The 22,018-nt window shown below is 43.7% G+C and overlaps 1 protein-coding gene across 3 annotated transcripts in view; it reads right to left on the bottom strand.

Annotated features, from left to right (window-relative positions):
* Positions 1–6,813: 6,813 nt before the first annotated feature.
* The window catches only part of ERICH1 (glutamate rich 1), a 97,373-nt gene continuing 82,168 nt past the window's right edge, over positions 6,814–22,018 (bottom strand). For all 3 annotated transcript variants that reach the window (XR_010070449.1, XR_010070448.1, XR_010070450.1), the window contains 2 exons: positions 9,937–10,017; positions 6,814–7,978 (listed from right to left, as the gene is read on the bottom strand). The gene's annotated coding sequence lies outside the window, so the exon portion shown is untranslated. The remainder of the gene's footprint in view (positions 7,979–9,936; positions 10,018–22,018) is intronic.

Genomic DNA, 22,018 nt, shown 5'->3' with positions numbered 1-22,018 from the left:
GGCAACCCTCCTCGTGCCTCTTCGGTACTCACCACCTCCTGCAGCCTGAGGGCCTGAGGCCGCCCTCGGCCTCTCTCCTGTAGTGCACAGACAGACGGACACACAGAGAGAGTCGGTCACAGCTCCCCACGCCTCAGAGGAGCCAGAGAGCAGCTCTGGGAGCTGGAGATGGGACAGAGATATGGAGCCTCACCAAAGGTTCAGTGACACTCTGGTTGCGTTGGCCCAAAGCAGCAGCTGAGGGGCTCTCGTGCCACCAGAGGGTCACGGGGAGGCAAAGGGTTTGGTGCCCTTCCTCCACCCTTCTTCTCCTCGTCTACAGCGAGGATCTGCCACGGTGCAGCCAAAGAGCACCCGGGGGAGCAGAGCACAGTCCTACATGCTTTCTTTTCCCTTAGGCAAAGCTTGTTTTTTAAAAAGAAATATATCTGAGCTGTGACAGGGAAGGCACACGGTGTTTCCCTGATTCCCAGGCAGTGACAACTCTGTTCAAGCCTCTTTGCATTTCAGCTGTACGTGCCACCACCCTTTTTGGGCTGAGAGTTTCAAGTTCCTGTAATTCATTACTGGAGAACACAGAGTGAAGGGCAAACCAATTTGTTATTTGCTTTTTTTGAAAAAAAAAAAAAAAAAGATTAAAAGCCTTTATCAGCACCAGGGTCACTCTACCTCGGTATTTCTTCCTCACTCTGGTTTAAATAAGACCAACAAGATGCAGCCATTTCCCCAGTCAGGAAAATTACAGAAAAATAAAAGAGACCCCAAACACGAAGTGCTTTTATCACAGAATCACAGAATCACAGAATAGTTCGGGTTGGAAGGGACCTTAAAGATCATCTAGTTCCAACCCCCTGCCATGGGCAGGGACACCTCCCACTAGACCAGGCTGCTCAAAGCCCCATCCAGCCTGGCCTTGAACACTTCCAGGGATGGAGCATCCACAGCTTCTCTGGGCAACCTGTGCCCGTGCCTCACCACCCTCACAGTAAAGAATTTCTTCCTGATTTCCAATCTAAATCTACCCTCTTTCAGTTTGAGGCCATTACCCCATGTCCTATCACTACACTCCCTGATAAAAAGTCCCTCCCCATCTTTCCTGTAGGCCCCATTCAGGTACTGGAAGGTTGCTATAAGGTCTCCCCGGAGCCTTCTCTTCTCCAGGCTGAACAACCCCAACTCTCTCAGCCTGTCCTCATTATGTGTCAGGAAACCATCCACATTCCTTCAGCTCATCCAAAGCACCTTCAGGCAGCTGTCAGGTGGCAGGGTGGAGATGGCCTCCCCAGGACTCCTCTCTGCTGTCTGTAGAGGGAGATAAAGGCATGGGCAGACACCGTCAACCTTTCCATGGCTGCTGTTAGCCAAGCTGAACCTCACCCCTGTTTCTGAATGGAAGCACACATGGAAGCACCTACTGGGAGTTAATTCAAGCCCTCACTCTGCTTGGCATCAGATACCTCCTTGGACCACCCTGCCTCCAATGTCTCCCTTGCAGGATGCATTTTGTCAGTGGGATGCTGTGGATTACATGAAGTAATGCAACCCTCCTGCGCCAGGTGAGGTTTAAGACGGATATTAGGAAAAATTTCTTCACCGAAAGGGTTGTCAAACATTGGAACAGGCTGCCCAGGGAAGTGGTGGAATTGCCATTCCCTGGAGGTATTTAAAGGATGGGTAGACATGGTGCTGAGGGACATGGTGTAGTGGTGGTTTTGGCAGGGTTAGGTTGTTGGTTGGACTCGCTGATCTGAAAGGTCCCTTCCAACCTAAACGATTCTATGATTTTATTATTCTAAGTTCCTAAAAGCTTTTGAAAAGGTGTGGATTATTGGTTTTAAAGCACTTAGTAATGTTAAATGAGGTCACTTGCAAAAATGCCACCCTGGAGGTGAGGAAACGCTCTTTCTGGGCCCTTTTGGACTGCTGTTATGCTTACACAGTCACTACACAGACAGGGGTCCTCTGATTAAAAGTCAGCGACACACCGTAACTCATGATTACACGCTTAGTTAAAAACTGAAGCAAACATAGCTCCAGGAACCATATTAATTTACCGTTTGATTAAACTACCTTTCAGCTACCTTATTAAATTGCGGTAGTTCTGGAAGAGTAACAAGAAAGTTGTATGAAAGACAAGACTGACTTAGGGGGTTATTTTGTGTTGTCATTGACTACTCATAAGTAAGCGGGGGAAAGGTAGGAAAAGATGTGACAAGGATTAATATTTTTTTTTTGTTATATCTTTTTGTTGTTGTTATATCACTAATATATTATATAGGGAAGTGCCATTGGACTGCAGAGGTAAAACCGTTTCTCAGTTAAATCCCCGTGGCCGCATTGGACTGAAGCCGGGGAGGTGAATTACTGCTATCACACGGCTCTGCCACTGATAAACCCACTGCACAATTTGCAATTGAAAAGGCGATGCAGGCACTGAACATTTTAAGAAGGAAGGTCCCACGCAGTGTCAGTGCCCCTAGTTTTATTGGTGGTATTAATTACCATTACAGCAGCACCCAAAACCTCAGCTGGGGCCAGACTCCCACGCATCTAACCCTAGCAAAAATGCATGGTCTAAAATGAAGGGTTCTCAGCAAGGCACCCGTGGCATGAAGGTTATGGTGTCAGAACCACCACCGAGCTGTGTGGTACCTCCATCGAGGGCCATGGCATATAGGTAAACTAGGTTTAGGGTCTTTTCAGTGGTGCCCGGGGACAGGACAAGAGGTAATGGGCACAAACTTGAGCATAGGAAGTTCCACCTAAACATGAGGAGGAACTTCTTTATCCTGAGGGTGGCAGAGCACTGGAACAGGCTGCCCAGAGAGGTGGTGGAGTCTCCAACTCTGGAGACATTCAAAACCCACCTGGGCACGTTCCTGTGCAACCTGCTGTAGGTGACCCTGCTGTGGCAGGGGGGTTGGACTAGATGATCTCCAGAGGTCCCTTCCAACCCTATGATTCTATGATTCTAGGTATATAGTTATAAACTGGGCAGTAGCTCTGCACAACACGAAGTGTCAGGGTCGCTGAAGGACAGAAGAAAGCTCACTCAAGTGATCTCATTCTTCAGCCAGTGGCACATCTGCTGCATAAAAAGACATGGACATAATTTGGGGGGAGAAAAATGAATTATCCTGTGTGTTTTTGGTTCTTAGTTTGATATACAAATTAAAGGCTCAGTGTCATGATGGCATTGCCACTGCCCAGTAAGTGACGGAGCGTCCACTGATTGATTGGTAACTACTCAAGTTCACCTTCTTGGTCTGTGGCACATGTGGAGATGCACAATCTGCAACTCTGTAATCTCCAGCTTTAGAGAAAAACAATGCTCTAGAGTGGTAATTTTGATACAGAAACATAATTTCCAGAAGGTGCATGAAAAGATGTCAGAGGCGTTGCCTTCGTTTTATACTTCCCTTATTAGTAAATGAGTGTTACCTTGAGTAATTGTCCTAGGCTGTCTGTCCTGATGGAAGAAGACAGAAATTCTGCTTTGGATAACTGGGTACACATATGTGAAAGAGTTTTTCATAAAATATTCAAGTGAATTTAATCAACAGAGATCATGCGTGAATGCTCTCTGATATTCATTAGCAATGCCATTTATCTCAAAGAGCTCTCCCCTCTACAGTACATCTATTTGAAGAGAATATCAGCAATGTTTGATTTTCTGATTATTTAAGACTTTCATTTCACTTGCCTTTAGGAGGTGGACTCAGGCATACAAACCAAACAGGTACAAAATCTCTTGTGATTCCTTCTCAAAGGATAAAATAATTAACTTGATGTATCAAGACATAATTCAAACTAGAGAAGCTACTGCTGTTAGAAGTGGATTGCTTTAGTTAAAATTGTTTGGCATCAGGAGATATTAACCTATATTTGCCTGATATTTAGAGGTAAAACCAACCTGATAAATTTTATGAAATGGCTTTTAAAGTGTATTTATAAAGAAGGTCTAATATTTACTAGCTTAAACACTACTTCTATTTGAATATTTTTACATGCAAGAGAAGGTAAAAAGTAATTCTTGGAGTGTAATTCCTCAAACATAACAATTTATGTGCCAAATGAAATCCATTGCGGATGTTTCTTAAAAGCTTTGCAAAACTAAGTAAAGCAGCATTAACCTCCCCGAGCTCACCAGGCCCCCGACTTTCATCAGCATTCAATTCTTGATGAATTGCCAACATTTTTTGAAGTAAAAGCCGTATAAACAAAAGTACAAATATGTTTAAAATGTAAATGCTTTTTGGGGGAGATCAAGGAAGAGATTAAATACCTCAGTCTGGCAAAGGATATAAGGATGTCCCTTAACCCCCCCTTTGACTTCAATAGGACATAAACATATGCCTGAAGTTTGGGACGCTCAGAGCTTTGAAGATTAAATTCACAGACGGGTTGGAGAATTGCAGCACGGAGCGGTACCCTGCTTGGATTTTGGGAGCCCTGCCACAGCCTGAGCCTGGAGTTAGATGTCTATAAACATGTCAAACTCAGGTAGGGTCCAAGCACAAGGCACACTGACTGTGGGGAGGGGACGGGGGTGAACTTAGCTAACAGGCAATTAGGAGGAAGAAGTCTTTAACTTGTCTTAATTGTGAATTTGGGCCCCTTGCTGTAGTGGATGCAGAGCTGGGACAGGCTCATACAGCCAGCCTCATTTAGGAGTCTGGTCCCCATGGGACCACACAGGTCCTTCAGAAGAGCATGCAGAGGGAAGGTACACCACCACGGGCTCCTTCATGAGAGTCGCTGTGCAGGTGCCTTTCCTTCCTGCATCAAAAGAAGCGTGTCCAGCAGGTTGAGGAAGGTGATTTTGCCCCTCTATTCCACTCTGGTGAGACCCCACCTGGAGTACTGCGTCCAGCTCTGGAGTCCTCAGCACAAGAAGGACATGGACCTGTTGGAGCAGGTCCAGAGGAGGGCCACGAAGATGATCCAAGGGCTGGAGCACCTCTCCTATGAGGACAGGCTGAGAGAGTTGGGGTTGTTCAGTCTAGAGAAGACAAGGCGCCGGGGAGACCTTATAGCTGCCTTCCAGTACCTAAAGGGGGCCTACAGGAGAGGTGGGGAGGGACTCTATCAGGGAGTGTAATGATAGGATGAAGGGTAACTGTTTCAAACTGAAATAGGGGAGATTTAGTTTGGAAATCAGGAAGAAAGTGTTTACTGTGAGGGTGGTGAGACACTGAACATGTTGCCCAGGGAAGCTGTGGATGCCCCATCCCTGGAAGTGTTCAAGGCCAGGCTGGATGGGGCTTTGAGCAGCCTGGTCTAGTGGGAGATGTCCCTGCCCATGGCAGTGGGGGTTAGAATTAGATGATCTTTAAGATCTTTAAGACCTTTAAGGTTCCTTCTAACCTGAACCATTCTATGATTCTATTATTCCTCTGCAGAAGAGCGACAAACAACAGGACAAAAGGTGCTAAGGGATGTTACCTTCCAGTTGTATTTCGGGCAGCCCCCAGCCCACCTCTGTGCTTCCAGCCGCAGGGAGGAGGAGAAGACAGGCATGTTGTTGCGCACCCCCACAAGGTTTCGATGTCTTGGTGCTCAACGCGCCCCAGCCTCACCCGGCTGCGGGGAAACCTGAAAGTAGATCTTCCAGGGAGCCGCAGCAGGGAAAGGGATGGGCACGTGGCCGTCCATCGTGCCCAGCATGAGCTGGCAGCTGTACTGTAGAAAATTTAAATTTTGGATTTAGATTTTTCCAGGAGCAGATAGGTTAGCTACAGATGCCTACATCTTCTGCTGGATACAGTCCCAACTTTTCACCTAAAGGTGATCTTCAGCCCAGGCCCAAATCATCAGCGGCAAGTTTAAACGTATCCGTTCTGTAATTAATTTCAATTACACCTTCCTGCTGCTTCACTTTCTGTTCCTGAGGCTCTGAAGGCCCCTACTTTTGCTGAGACTCTCCACACTCAATTTCCCTATTGCCCGTGTTGTCCTCCCGCCATTTTCAGTGGTACCAGATAAAACTTTCAAAACTATTCAAAGCAATTCTTGTGAAAAAAATACACGTTCCTCATGAGCTTCATTTGCACGATACAGTAAAATGGGAATATCTCAGTGGTCATCATTTATTTTATTCTAGCATGTCTTCTGAAAATTATATTGTTATTACACAGCTGTTATCTAACACAAGAGTTCACATTAGCATAGCAATGGCACTGAGGACAGCTAATGATCTTACATTCATGTTGCATGGGGGCAGGAAATCAGTTAACAAAAATACAGCTGCCCCAAATCATATGCATTGATCAAAAAGCCATAAATATGGCATATTGAGGGTGGTGGTGGGGGTCACGCTGTATCTCTTCAATCAGTGTGATTAAATGCTTTCCAGATGTGTTATTCCTTCTTCTGTCAAAGGGATCAAGTATTTCGTTTCATTTCTTGCAGGTGAAGGCAGAAGATGGAATATTCCATTATATGATTTTTTATTTTAAATATAAACAGAAGGCTATATAAGATGGAGGTAATTTTTGACCTGGTACATTGTAAAAAATGACCTTGTAAACACCGATTTTCTAATCTTCTTCAATTTGGCAACAGTTGTGGGGGCAAGAGAGACAGTTCTTGCAGGGAGTGAGAAAGGGTAAACAGGGGCAGGAACAATCAAAAAAAGGTAAAAATTTCAACCTGATTCAATTTGTGGTTTGTAATGTTGCAATGAGCAATCTGAAGACTTCAAAAAATTCAGCTGTGTAGGATGCCCCTTAGTGGTTGAACATAAACACTGTTGACAGAAGAAATAACATGGAAAAAAACCTCCAAAATAATATTTATATTTATTAACTGAGAACAAAGGGTTTTAAATGCTAACATATGTACAGAAGAGTCTACAAAGCCACGTTTACATAAAACATCAGAAACAGTTGGAAAAATGCAAACCGACAGTAAGAGAACATTCCTGAATAAGCTATTGCATTCAGTGAGTGAGAAGAACAAGAAAACAAGTGAAAAGGAGGGGAAAAAGGGTCAATCTCTATTTTCATTTTAATTAGAATTGATATTACAGGATGAGCGGGCTTTGCAGAGGAACATGATCAGATATTGAGCTCTGCAAGGAAACCCAACTCAGTATTTTTACTGATACTTTCTAGAGTAGAGAGTTTCTGTAGAGAACTATGAAGTCACCTGCTCTGGTGCCATGGTTCCTTCCCCACACCATGCGGATGGTGCAGCCGCCGGCCATCGCTGCTGTTGCAGCGGCTGCCAGCTTGTGTTAGAATATACAAACATTTCTACACAAAAGGCATCAAGAAATGTTTAAGGTTCAGCAGGAACGGTTAGAGTGCACAAATTCTGTAATACAAACAGATGTTCATATCTAGTTAGATATAACAGTACAAAGAGTCTATGAGAGATGATTTTTATTTGGTCTAACTCTCGTCATGAGGAATATATTGCTTCTAACTTCCCCTTTTCAAAACCAGTCTTTGCACAGGAGTCAATGTGCAAAAGATGCAACAGGGTGACACTGACGAAGCACGGCACCCCCATCGATCCGTTTACACCTACTCCGATTTTAACTGCATTTTATACCTTTAGATCTCTCTCTAGTTATACACTGGATCACAAAAGAAGGCCGTTGTATTTACAGACAGTGCATTTTATTCGGAAATCTGATGCCTCTGATAGTTGTTATTTTATTCTTTCTTGAAGAAGTCTGTAATTCTTCCATCTTTTTAACTTTGCATGCAGAAATCACGGCTGCAAAGTGTCTCTTTACCTCCACAGGGGTAACTGCGGCAGAAAAGCCACTGATCAGCACTACTGACAGAAGTCTTTTACTTCTTGGGTCTCATCGCAGCGCAGCTTAACGGATTAAGGGAAGTCTCTTATTTTGAGTTAGCTGGTGTGTGCTGTAGCTGGATATACTGATCCCAAACATTCCCAGCAGCAACGCCGTCCGTTGCAGCAGCGTGTCTGATGAGTTGATAACGATTTTTCCCGCAGCTTGAGTCTAGGGGAGAAACAGGGCAAGTCACACGCTGATTCCGCTGAGTGCAAGACAAAAAGCAGGTCTTTGGAACCTACAAAGTCCTTTTTTCTTCCCCATGTCATTTAATATAGTATGACTCCGCTTTCTGCTCAAGAGTATCGGGGACAAACTATTGCACATTTTGGAAGGCCCCCTTTTTATCACTTTGTAAAAGAAAGGACGCATTTCTGATACGAGTTTTCTTTCATTTGTAGCTCATTGATTTGGGTGACTTTAATGGGGTTCCCTCTGGCTACTTGGCTGAGAGGGAGAGCTGAATCAAGCTTGGAGGCTTAGGCATAAAGGAGAAAGGAGAAGGGACTTTCTTGTTCTGTGAAGTACAAAAATCTCCTCCTTCCCACAGATTAGCTCTGCTAACAGTGATGCTCCCCTGAATGGTAAGGTATTAATTTGAGAAAGCAAGGCTAAAAGGGACCACTAACATCTTTTATGCGCTCCGCAGGTAGAACTAGACCCATCAGACAAGTTTTAACACAGTCTCTTTGTTAAGTCCAACAAAGCAGCAGGAAATGTAAATCAAAGTAAGGATAAAAAATTAATTATTTACTGATTATCTGAATGAGAAAAGAAATTAAGTTACTGTTGCTTGTCTAGTACGTATGATACACTGACCAAGAAGCAGAAATACAGTTGCATGGACTCCCTAGAGAGAGAAAACAAATTCCTATAAACAGGCCGTGAGTTAAAACATACCATGTTTCTTTCCAGTTGCAGCATTTCTTATACGAAATTACGACTAGGCCTCAAATAAGGATTTTTTTAAATGCTTTCCCTTGCACTCTACGAATGGAAAGCACGGAAAGCATGGAAAAATGCAAACCAACAGTAAGAGAACATTCCTGAATAAGCTATTGCATTCAGTGAGTGAGAAGAACAAGAAAACAAGGGAAAAGGAGGGGGAAAGGGTCAATCTCTATTTTTATTTTAATCAGAATTGATATTAATTGACAGGAGTGTCAGATTCCAAGGAGTTTGATTTTTACTTCCGGATTCTAGGCTTTTTATGTGAGCTTAAATAATCAGAACTCAGTGCTCTGTCCTTGATAAATGTGGTCTATAGTGTAGATACTTCAGCAGCAGAAAAAATAAACATGTAAGAAATTCCAAATTAAATTACAATGTGAGATGATATCAAAAGACATGCAGGCAGGCGTGAAAGAAATTCACTGCTAGGACTGAAACACAGTATCCTTAGCTCAGCTCTCAGCTATTCAACTATCACCTCTCAGCTACTACAGTCTATGATCTTGGATGCAGATCACATTGCTAAGAGCTGTGGGATTCTCCAACAAAAGGATATATACTCTGTAAATATCAAAATATGGAGTACAATAAGGAGGATGCTCTACTCAGTATATAATTTTTGTCTGTTTCATTCCTAATTATTCAGCTAATTTAAAATATTTTCTATGCATGCTTTTATATTTTTCTTCATATAACAATCAATACCCTGGTCCCTCAATATTCCAGAGGTCAATACTGCCTGAGGTTTCTTTACCATAACCATCGAGGCTGGCCGAAGTGCTTCACTGACAGCTCATTTGAGTTGCTTAGGAACCCATCACTCTCCTTACCGTTAATGTTTTCCTACCGCCCCAAACATACAAAGCCTTTGCAAAAGAAAATGATGGAGAAGTAGTTTCTGTTTAGGTACTGCAGAAACATAAACTCCTTCCAAGTGTTCTGCGTTCGGTGTTCCAGCATGATACCAATTACCAAGAATTATCATAATTCATTTACTTTTCAGCAGAGGCTTAATTAAGACTTCTTTGAGTTGTTATGCAAGTTAACCCACCAGAAGCCAGTGTTCCCTTGGGCTGGTCATGCAATAATTTGAAATAAAATCAGCGTGAGCAAGAGAAATACTGGTATTTCAAAGATCTAATTAAAAGCAGAAAAAAAGGACAGAATTTTCATACCTGCAACAACCTTATATACCCAGGTGTCATTCTCCGGAGAGGAATAACCATGATTTCTGAGCCTTCGTAGAATTTCAGCCTCTACAATTTTAGAAGACACAAAAAACGTTACTAAATCGCAGGGGTTTTTTACAGGTTGACCCCTCAATGAAACAGAAGATTAAATCTAATATGGTTTGCTACAATGGCAAAAGCATTGTAGCAACTCCGAGAAGCACAGCACGCAAACGTTTTTTTTTTCCCCACCTGATGCTCCTTTCCTCGAGCCCTTGACATGCTTACGGTCCCAGGGGTATATAAAGCCCAGCCGAGTTGCATAACCTGTCAGATGGGATCTGTCTGCGCCACTTAGGTGTTGGCAGAGCTGTAACTGTCCCGCCTGGGGCCAGGTATGTCTTGCAATATTGGAAACCGCTCTGGGAATGCCTGAAGCTCATTAAGAGAGCAGCGCGACAGCTGACCTCCTTAAGAAGAAAAGGGCCTAAGCCTGCTTTATAGATAGCACTGGACATAAAAAAAAAAAAAGGAGGTCGTTATAGCATTTGGTATTGTAGAGCGACAATGCAAATAGGATTGGATGGCTTTTATGTAACTTAAGAGCATATATTTATACCCACAGGACGACCTGACTGGGTAGGAAAAGCTTAATGCAGCCATGACCCGAGTTGAAAGGATGTGCTAATACCACGGGGTTATTTGGAGGCACATTTAAAAGTAAGTTTTTGTTTCTGATAGCATTCTCTTTTACTCAGCATTATGCATATTCTTGCCCCTTTCTCTACTGCTAAAGCTTTACCACTAAAACCCACTTAATCTAATACTCATTATTACTGTTATTACTATTTTCTGTTAACAGTGATTTCTTTTCACTGTAGTGAGCTTGGATTCAGTTCTGCTCCTGGGGTCATATAGTTCACAATGTGAGAAATGGTGGTGAAATCTAACCTACAAAATTAATTTCTCTTTCTTTTAGGAGCATCCATGGACAGACTGTGCTGAAAAAGCTCCTTTTTCCCATTATCAGTACATACAACCTTGAATATAGACTGCAAGGCAGACTTTGGCTCCAGTTGCAGTCATAGGAAATCTTCAGGTGGCGTAAATCAGGAGAGCACCAGTGTCCACAGTGAGCCCATGGTTTTCATCAGTAGCGCTCCATAGAGCAGCACTGATTTACACCCCTTAAGTCTCTGCTAGAGCAGCCTAAAGTGCTCTGAGAAATATTCCTGCCGTAAAAGAGCAGAAACATGAAATGTTTCTACTTGGACAAATACTCTACATTAGGTATTCCACAACAACACCACTTACCAAGAATTCTCATAACTCATTTACTTTTCAGCAAATGCTTAATTAACGTTATGTAAAGGAAAGCGGCTGTTTTCTTCCGTGGCTCTGGCTTACACAGCATCCAGCAGGCAGATCCCATTTTCCTCTCGCCACACCATGTTTATACCACGTGAACCCCGTTGGCACCAGTGGAGCTATGTCTCATTCACAAAACAGGTAACTTGAGTTACCTATAGTGTTAAATCTAAATACTAAAAGCTTTTTTTTAGTATTTAGTATTTCAGTATTTTTAGTAATTTTTAGTATTTTTAGACTGGGAACCTGCCAATCTGTTGTGGTTTTTTTTTTTTAAATGCGCAATTTGCGTAATGACCCCATGCTAACCCTTAAGTGCCGTATAGCTTAGCTATAGGAAATATTGTATTAACGGGAAACAATTGGGAGCTGACTGAAGTTAATGGGAAGCCTATCAGCAAAAGCAATGCCTGCCCAACCGCATTTGAGATGAAAATCTATACTATAAAAAGGCAAAGGCTTTTTTCTTGCTCTTGTTTCTCACCGTATGCCCCACGCTAACTTTCCTATACAAAGAGGAGAGGGCCTGGGCTTGCTGCCCAGAGCAGGACAAGGCCCATGCTGCAGAGTCCGCGTTCTTCTGCAAATACACACAAAGCTGAGTTCTTCCTTTACATTTCCAGCCTTGCCTGCATTCAAAGAAAAACCTACTTACAGCAGTATCAGTTTTCAGGACCTGCAAAAAATGCGTTACTAACAATTTCTGTCATTTTGTGTGTAATTCTTTCCGTTAGGAGAATGGCAGTGAGATTCCTGTGGCACGGTATTCAGAAAGGGAGAGCTTTCCATCCAAGTTTCTTTTGGTGGAAAATAAAAGGGAAGGGTAAGAGTATGCCTTGAATGCCACAGCTGTCTTTAAAAATAATTACTTAGCCACGCTCAACACAGCTGAGATTGTAGAACGTTTTCTGTAATTGCAGGTGTTACCAAATCTGTACTACTCTCCTGAGGACTCTGAAAGAATGACCCTCCCAGGTTGTTTCAGGAGAACTTTGAACAAACAAGGGGCTGCCCCCGTTCCTTTCGAAGTTCAAGCCTCTGAGAATGGAGTACCAATTGCCACAATGCAGAGATGAACGTGCCCCTCCTGGGCAGGGGACCGGCAAATGGAGTGGGAAAAGCACGAGCAGCAAAGGGCTCTCTTGGCAAATACAGGGGGATCCCACGTGCAGTGCAGACCACTCGCCTCATTCATCTGCTAATCCTCTACTGCTTGATGGAGACGCCGTTTCCTAATGGGCGTCAAGCAGATAAGAATGCAAACGATATGCTGACATCCTCCCCATCCCAAAATTAAAGGTGAGGGACACTTTGAACCCAGCTGTCAATATTCATCACCTTGTGCTCTATTTCCATTAAGAGGAGAAATCAATAATGAAATTAGATGGTTCTTCGCTATAATCCTGTGCCTTTGGGACCGGCAAGGGCGGTTTCCCCAAATACAGCAGGAATCAACCAACAGGAGCAAGTTCTTTTCACAGCGTTAGAAGCCCCTCCTTGACTGGCATTCCCCAGAAAGCAATTTGTGCTGCCTGTGAGCACGTCCCTGCCTCTCCGAAGCATGGTGCAGGGACAATCATGTTAGCATTGCCCAGCACAGCTCGGTGGCAAGCAGCAGGGCAAGCACGGCAGCGTGGGGCTCAGGCCCCAGCTCTTTCAGTAAGTTTTGTGTCCCACGCCAAGCCTGTGCTGTTGACCACTCCAACACAGATGTCTCAAATATTTAGGCTGAAACTACGCTGTAATCATAGAATCATAAAATCATTTAGGTTAGAAAAGACCTTTAAGATCATCAAGTCCAACCATAAACCTAACACTCTAAGTCCACCACTAAACCATGTCCCTAAGAACCACATCTACAAGGATGGTGACTCGACCACTTCCCTGGGCAGCCTCTTCCAACACTTGACAAGCCTTTCAGTGAAGAAATTTGACCTAATATCCAGTCAAAATCTCCCCTGGCACAACTTGAGGCCATTTCTTCTTGTCCTATCGCCTGTTACTTAGGAGAAGAGACCAACCCCCACCTCACTACACCCTCCTTTCAGGTAGTTGTAGAGAGCGATAAGGTCTCCCCTCAGCCTCCTTTTCTCCAGGCTAAACAACCCCAGCTCCCTCAGCTGCTCCTCATAAGACTTGTTCTCCAGACCCCTCACCAGCTTCATTGCCCTTTTCTGGACTCGCTCCAGCACCTCAATGTCTTTCCTGTAGTGAGGGGCCCAAAAATGAACAAGGTACTCAAGGTGTGGCCTCACCAGTACAGGGGGACAATCACTTCCCTAGTCCTAGTCACCACCCTGTTCCTGATACAAGCCAGAATGCTGTTGGCCTTCTTGGCCACCTGGGCACACTGCTGGCTCATATTCAGCCGGCTGTCAACCAACACCCCCAGGTCCTTTTCCGCTGGGCAGCTCTCCAGCCACTCTGCCCCAAGCCTGTAGCGCTGCATGGGGGTGTTGTGACCCAAGTGCAGGACTCAGCACTTGGCCTTGTTGAACCTCATGCCACTGGCCTCAGCCCATCGATCCAGCCTGTCCTAATCCCTCTGTAGAGCCTTCCTACCCTCAAGCAGATCAACACTCCCACCCAACTTGGTGTCGTCTGCAAACTTAAAATTCACGGACTTGTTTCTTTCTCTATGTGCCCCAGACTTCGTTAGCTTCTCTTTCACAGACAACTGCTTCTCCCATCATCCTGAATTCAATTTCAGATTCCTACATACATAGTCTCCTAAAATCAGGCTCAACTTTCCAGTTTTCCTTGCTACCTATACTCCATACAGTGACTCCTATTTTCCAGCTCACTCTCCCAGCTACTTTCCAGTATATTTACTTTTATCCTGATGAAAGGGCAGCTACATCAACATTTCCTTCTACTCCAATACTTCAGCTTTAGCATCAGAATGTCTCTTCAGAAAAGGGGCCCGTACTGCTGTCTTCTGCCAGTCAGTGCTTGCCATCGTGGACCCTTGCAGCTGCCAGAATAACAAAGGTCTGTCGCGCTCAAGAGACTCTGCATGCTAGTGAGCCCTGACTCTCACCCCTGTGGTAGTCCATTGCATACATTTAGACATGCTATTTTCCTCTGCTTTCTTATATCCTATTTCAAAAAATTTTTGTAGCCATCCTGAAGCAGAGGGAGGGAGAAGTGAGGCGAGCTGGTAGGGCATTTGAGTTAAACCACAGGCAAAGGCAGATGGGGAGAGCAGCTTCTCTTACACCTGTGTGGAAGCTCAGACTACAGAGCTGCAGCCAACACATGGCTGTTACACAAAGGATGTCCAGACAGGTTCACATGTGCCATGATCCATCGGTGGGGTCTGCAGCCGACGGCATGCATGGAGTCTAACACGGAGAGTTGCTTTTGGTGAAAAATGGAAACCAAAGAGGAAGGGAGTGCAGAGGGGAAGGGGGAGCAGGGCAAGAACATGGGACCAAGGAAGGGAAAATCCTGCCCCATGGGTGGCTGGGGTGACAGGCCCACCCCACAGCCAGGGGAAGGCAGGCTCCACACCTGCAGACGGGAGGCTCTTGCCAGCATGAAGGCACCTAAGGCAACATGGTGGTAAGTGTGCATTCTTACAGGCACCAGTCACTTGTGACCCACTTGGGACTGAGCCGATGTCTCCCAACAGTTGTTGCTCCTACCCGATGGATAAAGATTGCAGGTAGCGCACTGCAGGGCATTGCCTATGTGCAGTCACATTTCTGAACAATAAACTGCTTTAAAGCAAGGCTCTCCACTGGCTTTGAGCATCATTCGGCTTGATTTACTCTAGGCCTTCACACTAGTACAGGGGCAGCATTTTAAAAGAGGATTTCCAGTAAAGCATACACAATTTTCATTCTTTACCTGGACAACAATAGCAAAATGTATTATTTTGAAGTCATAATTTTGAAAATAATTCAGATATTTAACTGAAGAAGTACTTTCCAAAATTCACCACCCTTAAGGAGGCCAGGGTGGAGGAATAGGGGCAGAATTCTGAACCTTCCTATGGCTTCTACTGCTGCTCTTTGTGTAGGATAGAGTAAACACAAAGTGCTGTCAATGTAGGCAAATAAATAAAACAAAACATACAAAGAAAACAAACCGGCAAATTTTCCTCTGTGCACAACCGTATGACTAATCCTGGGCTTTTTGACTTCAACAGTTATTAGATCTGAGAGCACGTCCTCACAAACCGTTCTGTGCATTACTTAAAAATTAACACCAAGCTAAAAGGATTTTTGCCTAAAACAAAGGTAACTAAAACACCATTTCTGGAGGGGCAACAGGACTGGGCACTGTCAGCTCATAGAAGAAAGAGATGATCCTGCCCCAAAGAGCCTACAATCCGTGGGGAGGCAGATGGATGCCACCAGATGGAGGAGCACAGGGAAACAAAGAGAATATATTGCTTGGCATGCAAGGCAATGTTCTCAGCTCGCTCACAGTCAGACTGTTTCCAAATTTTTGTAGGCGTTGCAGCAAAGCACAGTGTTAAGGAGGGATGTGAAGGTGGTTAATTAATTTTAAGATGATAAAGCAGGCAAGGAACAGGAACAATGTTAGTCACATTGTTACATTACACAGCAATATCTTCGCGGAGTGCAAAATTAGGGAGATGTATTGGAATATGTTGATGACAGAAGTGGGAAATACTGTCAATAAAAGAAGACTGGAATTCTGTGTAGACGAGCAGAGACATAGCCAGACAATTGCAGATAGTTCAGTCCTCAAAGTCATCTAAGGTTACGGATAGAGAGTGGCAAGAGATTGTGTTGCTGAGGCTTACGGAGTTACCACTGAAGCAGCTTAAACTACTCATTCATTTCCTGCTGAGAACTGACTCGTTTCCTTCCCACAGCTCCACTGCCACGCGGTTACTCCTGTATTTGCAGCCTGCCTACCCATAGTGCTTTGATGCCATTGAGGGGCGAAATAATAGAAACAGGCGAAAATTTAACAGCAGAAGACTCAATAGCAGAGAACCAAATTAATTTCTACTACAGAGAAAGGAGAACTTCTGCCATGAAAGAAAATTTTGTGTTAGCAATTGTTGCAGTCTGTATCTGTTAGAAACTGCAGTGGAAAAAAAAATAATCCTGGAACGTGTTTTTGAAGTATTTCAAAGCAAAGGCAGGTAAGTGCTATGTCACTGGCAGCAGCACAGGTGTAGCACAAAGCCAGTAGCACAGCTCATCTGGAACCAGGTTTCGGTCAAGCAGGGCTGGATCCATCTCTCCTAACTCCAGACGTGGCTAGGGCAGATGCCTGCCTCGGAACTAGTTGCTCTAAACTCCCATTGTAATTTACCTACTTTAGATGTTAAGGTCAGGGAAAGAAGTGATGCTTGACAGAATGGTGAGTTAATACAGCTAGCGCAGACACAGACATCAATAGCCTAAGTACAGCCAGTCATGTGAACTGCACCCCACTGATTAGAGCAGGAGAATTCACAATAAAGCTGGCATGAAGAACGGCTCCTCAGATGAACAAAGCAAATGACAAGTATGTATTGCAAGAAGCAGCTATAAAAAAAATGTTTAACCTCACAAAAGGAGGCTCGTCAAACCCTTCCTCTCCTCTTAGATACTGATGAGCAGTGATGATGTGGTTGAACACTGATTTCTGCCTCATTCCCAACTCCTGGATGTGGTCAGTAGCCTAGTGTCATCTCCTCTCGCTCAGGGGAGGCCTTCATAGAGGGAAGGCAACACTGGTAAAATTGAGTGGCTCACTACACATGGAAAAGCCAACACATGAGAAGGACTGCATTTAAGAGTCTGCGTTAACAGGTACTACCTGACCTGATGTGCAAGTATAGCATCTCCGGGGACTCCATCTCCAGTGTCCCAGCAGACGGTCACTGTCCTACAGAACATTGTCAGTTCTGACTGCTACTGATCTGTAAATGATCAGCTGGGTGAATAAACTCACTGTCAGTTTTTCTGTAGCTAAGGTGTGTACTAGTACAGATGTATTTATTCATTTTACAACTGAAAACCAAGAAGAACCCATCAAAATGAAAAAAAACAAACCCCACAACTCAAACCAAGTATATAAACAATGGAAATTAATAGAGGGACTTGGGGTCAGGTCTGAAGACCTTAATAGAAGCTGGCAGTTTTCAAAAAGGTGCTGCTACATTCAAGCCACTCACTGGCAACTCTGATCTTTGGGTCCACCTAAATGGTTTGTACAATTTTGCAGAATTTGCTGGTGGATTGCAACAGAAAACTGGCCTACCAGATATGGGCAGGGAAAAGCTTCTCTGCCTCTGCTGTGCAAGTGACATGGCACCACAAGCACTTCCCTGTTGTGTCTTTTGTTAATACCCACCGCTGGAAAGTGGGCTGAGTGTTTAAAACGCATAGCAGAAGAATGGCTGTCTTTCTTGAGCAACAACCTTATGCCTTGCTGCCTGGGAGGCAGTTTCAGAAATCAACCAGCACAAGACAAAACCAGAGATGCTGGAACACCATGGGCTGTCCTCATTGGCCTGTGAATTATTTGGGTGCGTATCCATGGAAAGATTTATCTATAGCCTTTATTCTGGGAAGGTTCACATCTGGCAGGCATTGGACAGGCTTCCAGTAGAGGTCCAGAGTCCCATTTAACACCGGTAACAGTTGGTAATCTAGATCCCTTTTTCTCACAGGTGTAATGCACTGTCTTGCAATGATCCCAGTATTCAGAGCACGTAAGAACCACTTCAGCAAGGTGGCACGCTGGAAGGACACGCAATGCAGTCCTGACAGTTTGTGAAGAAGGTGGGTATCATCATTTAACATAAAGTCATTTTTCAGCTACCAAGACACTGCCGATCTGAGTAGGGAAGCCTATGGCACACCTATGGATGTATCTGGATATGTAAGACTCGCAAGACACATCACCACTCAAGAGCACATCCACTCCTGTGACTATGTGTGCCAATTAGCTGCTATTAATCCAAGACAGTATATTATTTGTTGCTCTAAAGGAGTGACATACAATGGCTGCTATTTTGCTGAGAAAAAAGGCATTAAGCTCTTTCCTGTGAACAGCCTGCAATTTCCTTTCCATTTAGAAGACACAGAGCAAAGAGGGGTGAGCTTGTTAAAGTGCAAGGCATGTCCTCTCCCTCTGCTCTGCTCCCCAAAGTCCTTTAAAATGGGTGTCTACATCACGACGCCCACCAGGTACTGGCTCCTGTGCCAAGCTGAACATGTGTTCCTGGCTGGACAGTCCTCAGTGGGTGTTTTTCACTGTAAGCATTTATGTGAGAAATTATATCACAATCTGTGATGACAGCTCTTCATGTTGTGTCCTTTGCTGCTTCTGTGCCTGATGAGACAAAACGCTGGACGGTCAGACTCCATGTCCTCATGGGCATCCCTCACTCCATCTGCAGAAGGTCCCAGACCATGAGAGGCTCCCTTGCAGCATCCCAGGTATCTTCTGCAGCTTGATACACAGTGTACAGATATACTGACCTGCGCAGGGTTGTAACCTGTCCAGCGCACATACACACACAGCCCACGGCCTTTTGAATTTGAACCACTTGTTTGTCAGAAGCTGGACACATCGTTCCCAGCAGTTCTGTATTGCTGTTGGGAACGCTCATGAGCAGGTGCATATGCAACTAACTATCGAGCAGGGTTCTTCCTCCTTCTCCTCTCTGTCCCACAGTGCAACCCTGTTACACACATGCCAAATCTTCACCGTGAATCACACAAATGAGAGAGCTAAAGAAGCAGCCTTCTGACATGTAATTCCAGAAGTGCAGGTATTTGGGTATGGCAGCTGAGGACCGAAGGCCATGAGATCTGCGATGCCTACGAATGACTGGGCGGCTTGCAAAGAACTGCCATATTTTATGTATGAGAAAGACCCTAACATACAGTATCCTGTGCTTTTTTGTAGCCAGAGACATTTTTAATTTGTTTCAGAGCACAGCCACAGTGTGAAAAAATAGCCACAGTAGGGATGTTTGGGATACCAGGACTCTGGAATGGAAAAGGATTCATTCTGAGAATATAGATACATTCAAAGCAGGACCACAATTTTGGTTCTAATTCTAAAGCACTGATTTACAATAGAAGTATACAACTTCAGTCAATCATTTCTCTGGTACCTCTCTGTTCTTTTCAAACAAAATTTTCAAATAGTCAAAATGTGTGGGTTACCATATTCCATATGGCTTTATAAATTGTGAGCCATGACTCCTACAAAGTCCATCTGTGGGATTTTTTTTCCTTTTTTAAAAGCCCAGACTTTAAGGTCTACACTTCAAAGCACCTGATCCACCTTCTAAACAAACCTGTAGAATCTTCTTCTTGGAAGGGCTGGAACTTGTTTTACACGCGATCACAGTTAAAATGAATCTGGAGCTATTATCAAAATGTAGAACTTTATTGACATTTACCATTCCTGCATAAGCAAATGTATCTGAACATCAAGAGGTTTTGAAGTCTTCCTCAGTGGTCTACTAGGGAAGTTACTTACATTTTGCGCTAATGGCTACCTAGATCTGTAACATCCAAAAATGGTTTCTAATTTAGAAACTGTAAATGCTTTGATCCAGCCTTGCAGATATTAAGGCCTGAATATAAAATGCTGTATGCTGTGTTTTTGCAATGCAACTGGCTAATGAATTAGTCCACCCAAAACACAAAGGATTTGTAAATTCTCTTGTACAACTAAACTGCAATATAAAAACATAAACTTACTGGAACCTTCCAAGTATGATAGAAAATGCTTCAAAGCTTTAAATTAAATTACATGGCTTTAGTGGGAACCTTGCTAGTTGCATTTCTGTTCCCGCACACTTTCGGACATGTCCCCTTGTTTTGTTTCCTTGTAATTGCCTTCACATTGCAAATTACATATGGTTCCCATCCCTTACTATCCGTATTCCTATTTAAATGTTCTAACGTCTTAAAGGGACATCTATTATTTCTGGCATGGCACTGTGCCAGCACAGTTGTGGCTATTTAACACGATTGGTAACCTATTTTTAGGTATAATCCTGCATAAAGGTACATGTCTTATGTTGTGAACTCTCTAGCTGAACACTGGAAGATGCTTTCATCAACTTAAGAAGAGGGCAAAACAATCTATGCAGGAAATAAAGCATGAAAAATACATTAATCAAAAGAGCAGCGTTTCTATAACATTTATTTTTTCATTAGGTAGTCTTTATTCTGATTAAGTGTTGTGGCTGTCTGACTGTGAGGCCAAGCAGAAATGATTGAAACAACATTCAAATTACCTAGGAGTGGAAAACAAAACAAGAGGGAAAACGCAGTGAACATTTGCACTTAAGCATGATGCACTGGACTTAGCTCGGAGTTCCCTCTTCGGAGATTGTATTTCCCATGGCACAAACTACCAGCTCACCAGGACCAGATGGTATTCACCTAAGAGCTCTAAACCAACCGAAGGATGAAATAACACAACTGTGAGCCGTGGTGTGTAACCTCGCACCGGGAATTGTCTCACAGGGAATTGCTGGGAAGGTGGCTAATTTTTATAGAGGATTCCAGGGGTGATCTGAGGAACTACAGACTAGTGAACCTGATGTCCTCGTTCAGCAGATCAGTAGGGACCACTGCAAGGAACAGAATGAGCAGATGCTTGGAAAAATATACTGGGAACCACTGCATTAAACTTTTGTAAGGGAAGACTTACTTTACAAGCCTACTGACTTTTCATTTTTTTTTTTTTTAGGAATAGACAAATAAGCAGACAAGGTGTAGTAAATTGCATTTTTAAAATTCATTGTGAAAAAAAAAGCTCTTAAAAAAGAAGTCTCACAGGCTAAGAGGATCCTCATTTGAATGAATAAGCAATTCAAAGATACTAAAGCAAAAGTAGGAATGCAGTTTTCCCACTGGAAGGAGATCACCAACACAATCCTACGGGACTTTGTGCCAGGATCTGTGCTGCTCAGCAAAGTCCTAAATGACCCGGAAAAGGTGATGAATAATGGGGGAACAGAGACTGCTGATTCCACTATGTTTCTCACAGGGACTAAAATTGAAAGCTGACGGTGCAGAGCTGCAGAAGAGCACTACGATTGTGAACAACTTGTGATAAAACGGCAGATGAGATTCCATGTAGGGTATTGCAAAGTGGTGCAAGTAATTACATAAACCGATAAGGACTGTTCAGGAATGAAATAAGAGTTCTGTGACAATGTTGGCTCAGTACGCAGTAAGGGGTCAAAAAAGCACCGAATTATTTGGAAAGGACTAAGAACAAATCAAAGCACACTTCAAAAAATGTATGGTAAACCTGTATTTTTAAAAACGTCGGCAGTTTTGGTCCTCCCATCTCCAAAAGGATAAAGCAGACTCAAAAAAGATATAGGAAAGGGCACGAAGGGTATAACAAAAAGCAGGAAAAGTTTCTTTATGAAGAATGAGCAAACAGGACTCTTCAAGTTGGATGCATCCCTTTATTCTTTTTCCCTGCTTCCTTACCTCCTCTACACGTCTTCCTCTCCCTCTCACATTACTGTGTTCTTACCAATGCTTTCATAGTCTTCCCAGTCCTGCACACAAATGAAGGTTTGAAATACAAGCTGTTGGGATTTTCTTTCCTCACTCAGAGTTACAGGGAGGGCTTCCTCTGATCTCCCCATACTCCTTCTCCAAGGCAGAAAATGCACAAGGGTTCACTGCCCCCCACCGCCCCAAAATACAAAGGAAAAAAATACTTCTTTGAGTTTTTTACCTCCTTCCTGCATCGTAGC

This window comes from Chroicocephalus ridibundus, chromosome 3 (assembly GCF_963924245.1).
Source record: "Chroicocephalus ridibundus chromosome 3, bChrRid1.1, whole genome shotgun sequence".
NCBI lineage: Eukaryota > Metazoa > Chordata > Aves > Charadriiformes > Laridae > Chroicocephalus > Chroicocephalus ridibundus.
Note: the sequence above shows the minus strand (reverse complement) of the source record. Positions and strands in the feature narration are given on the sequence as shown.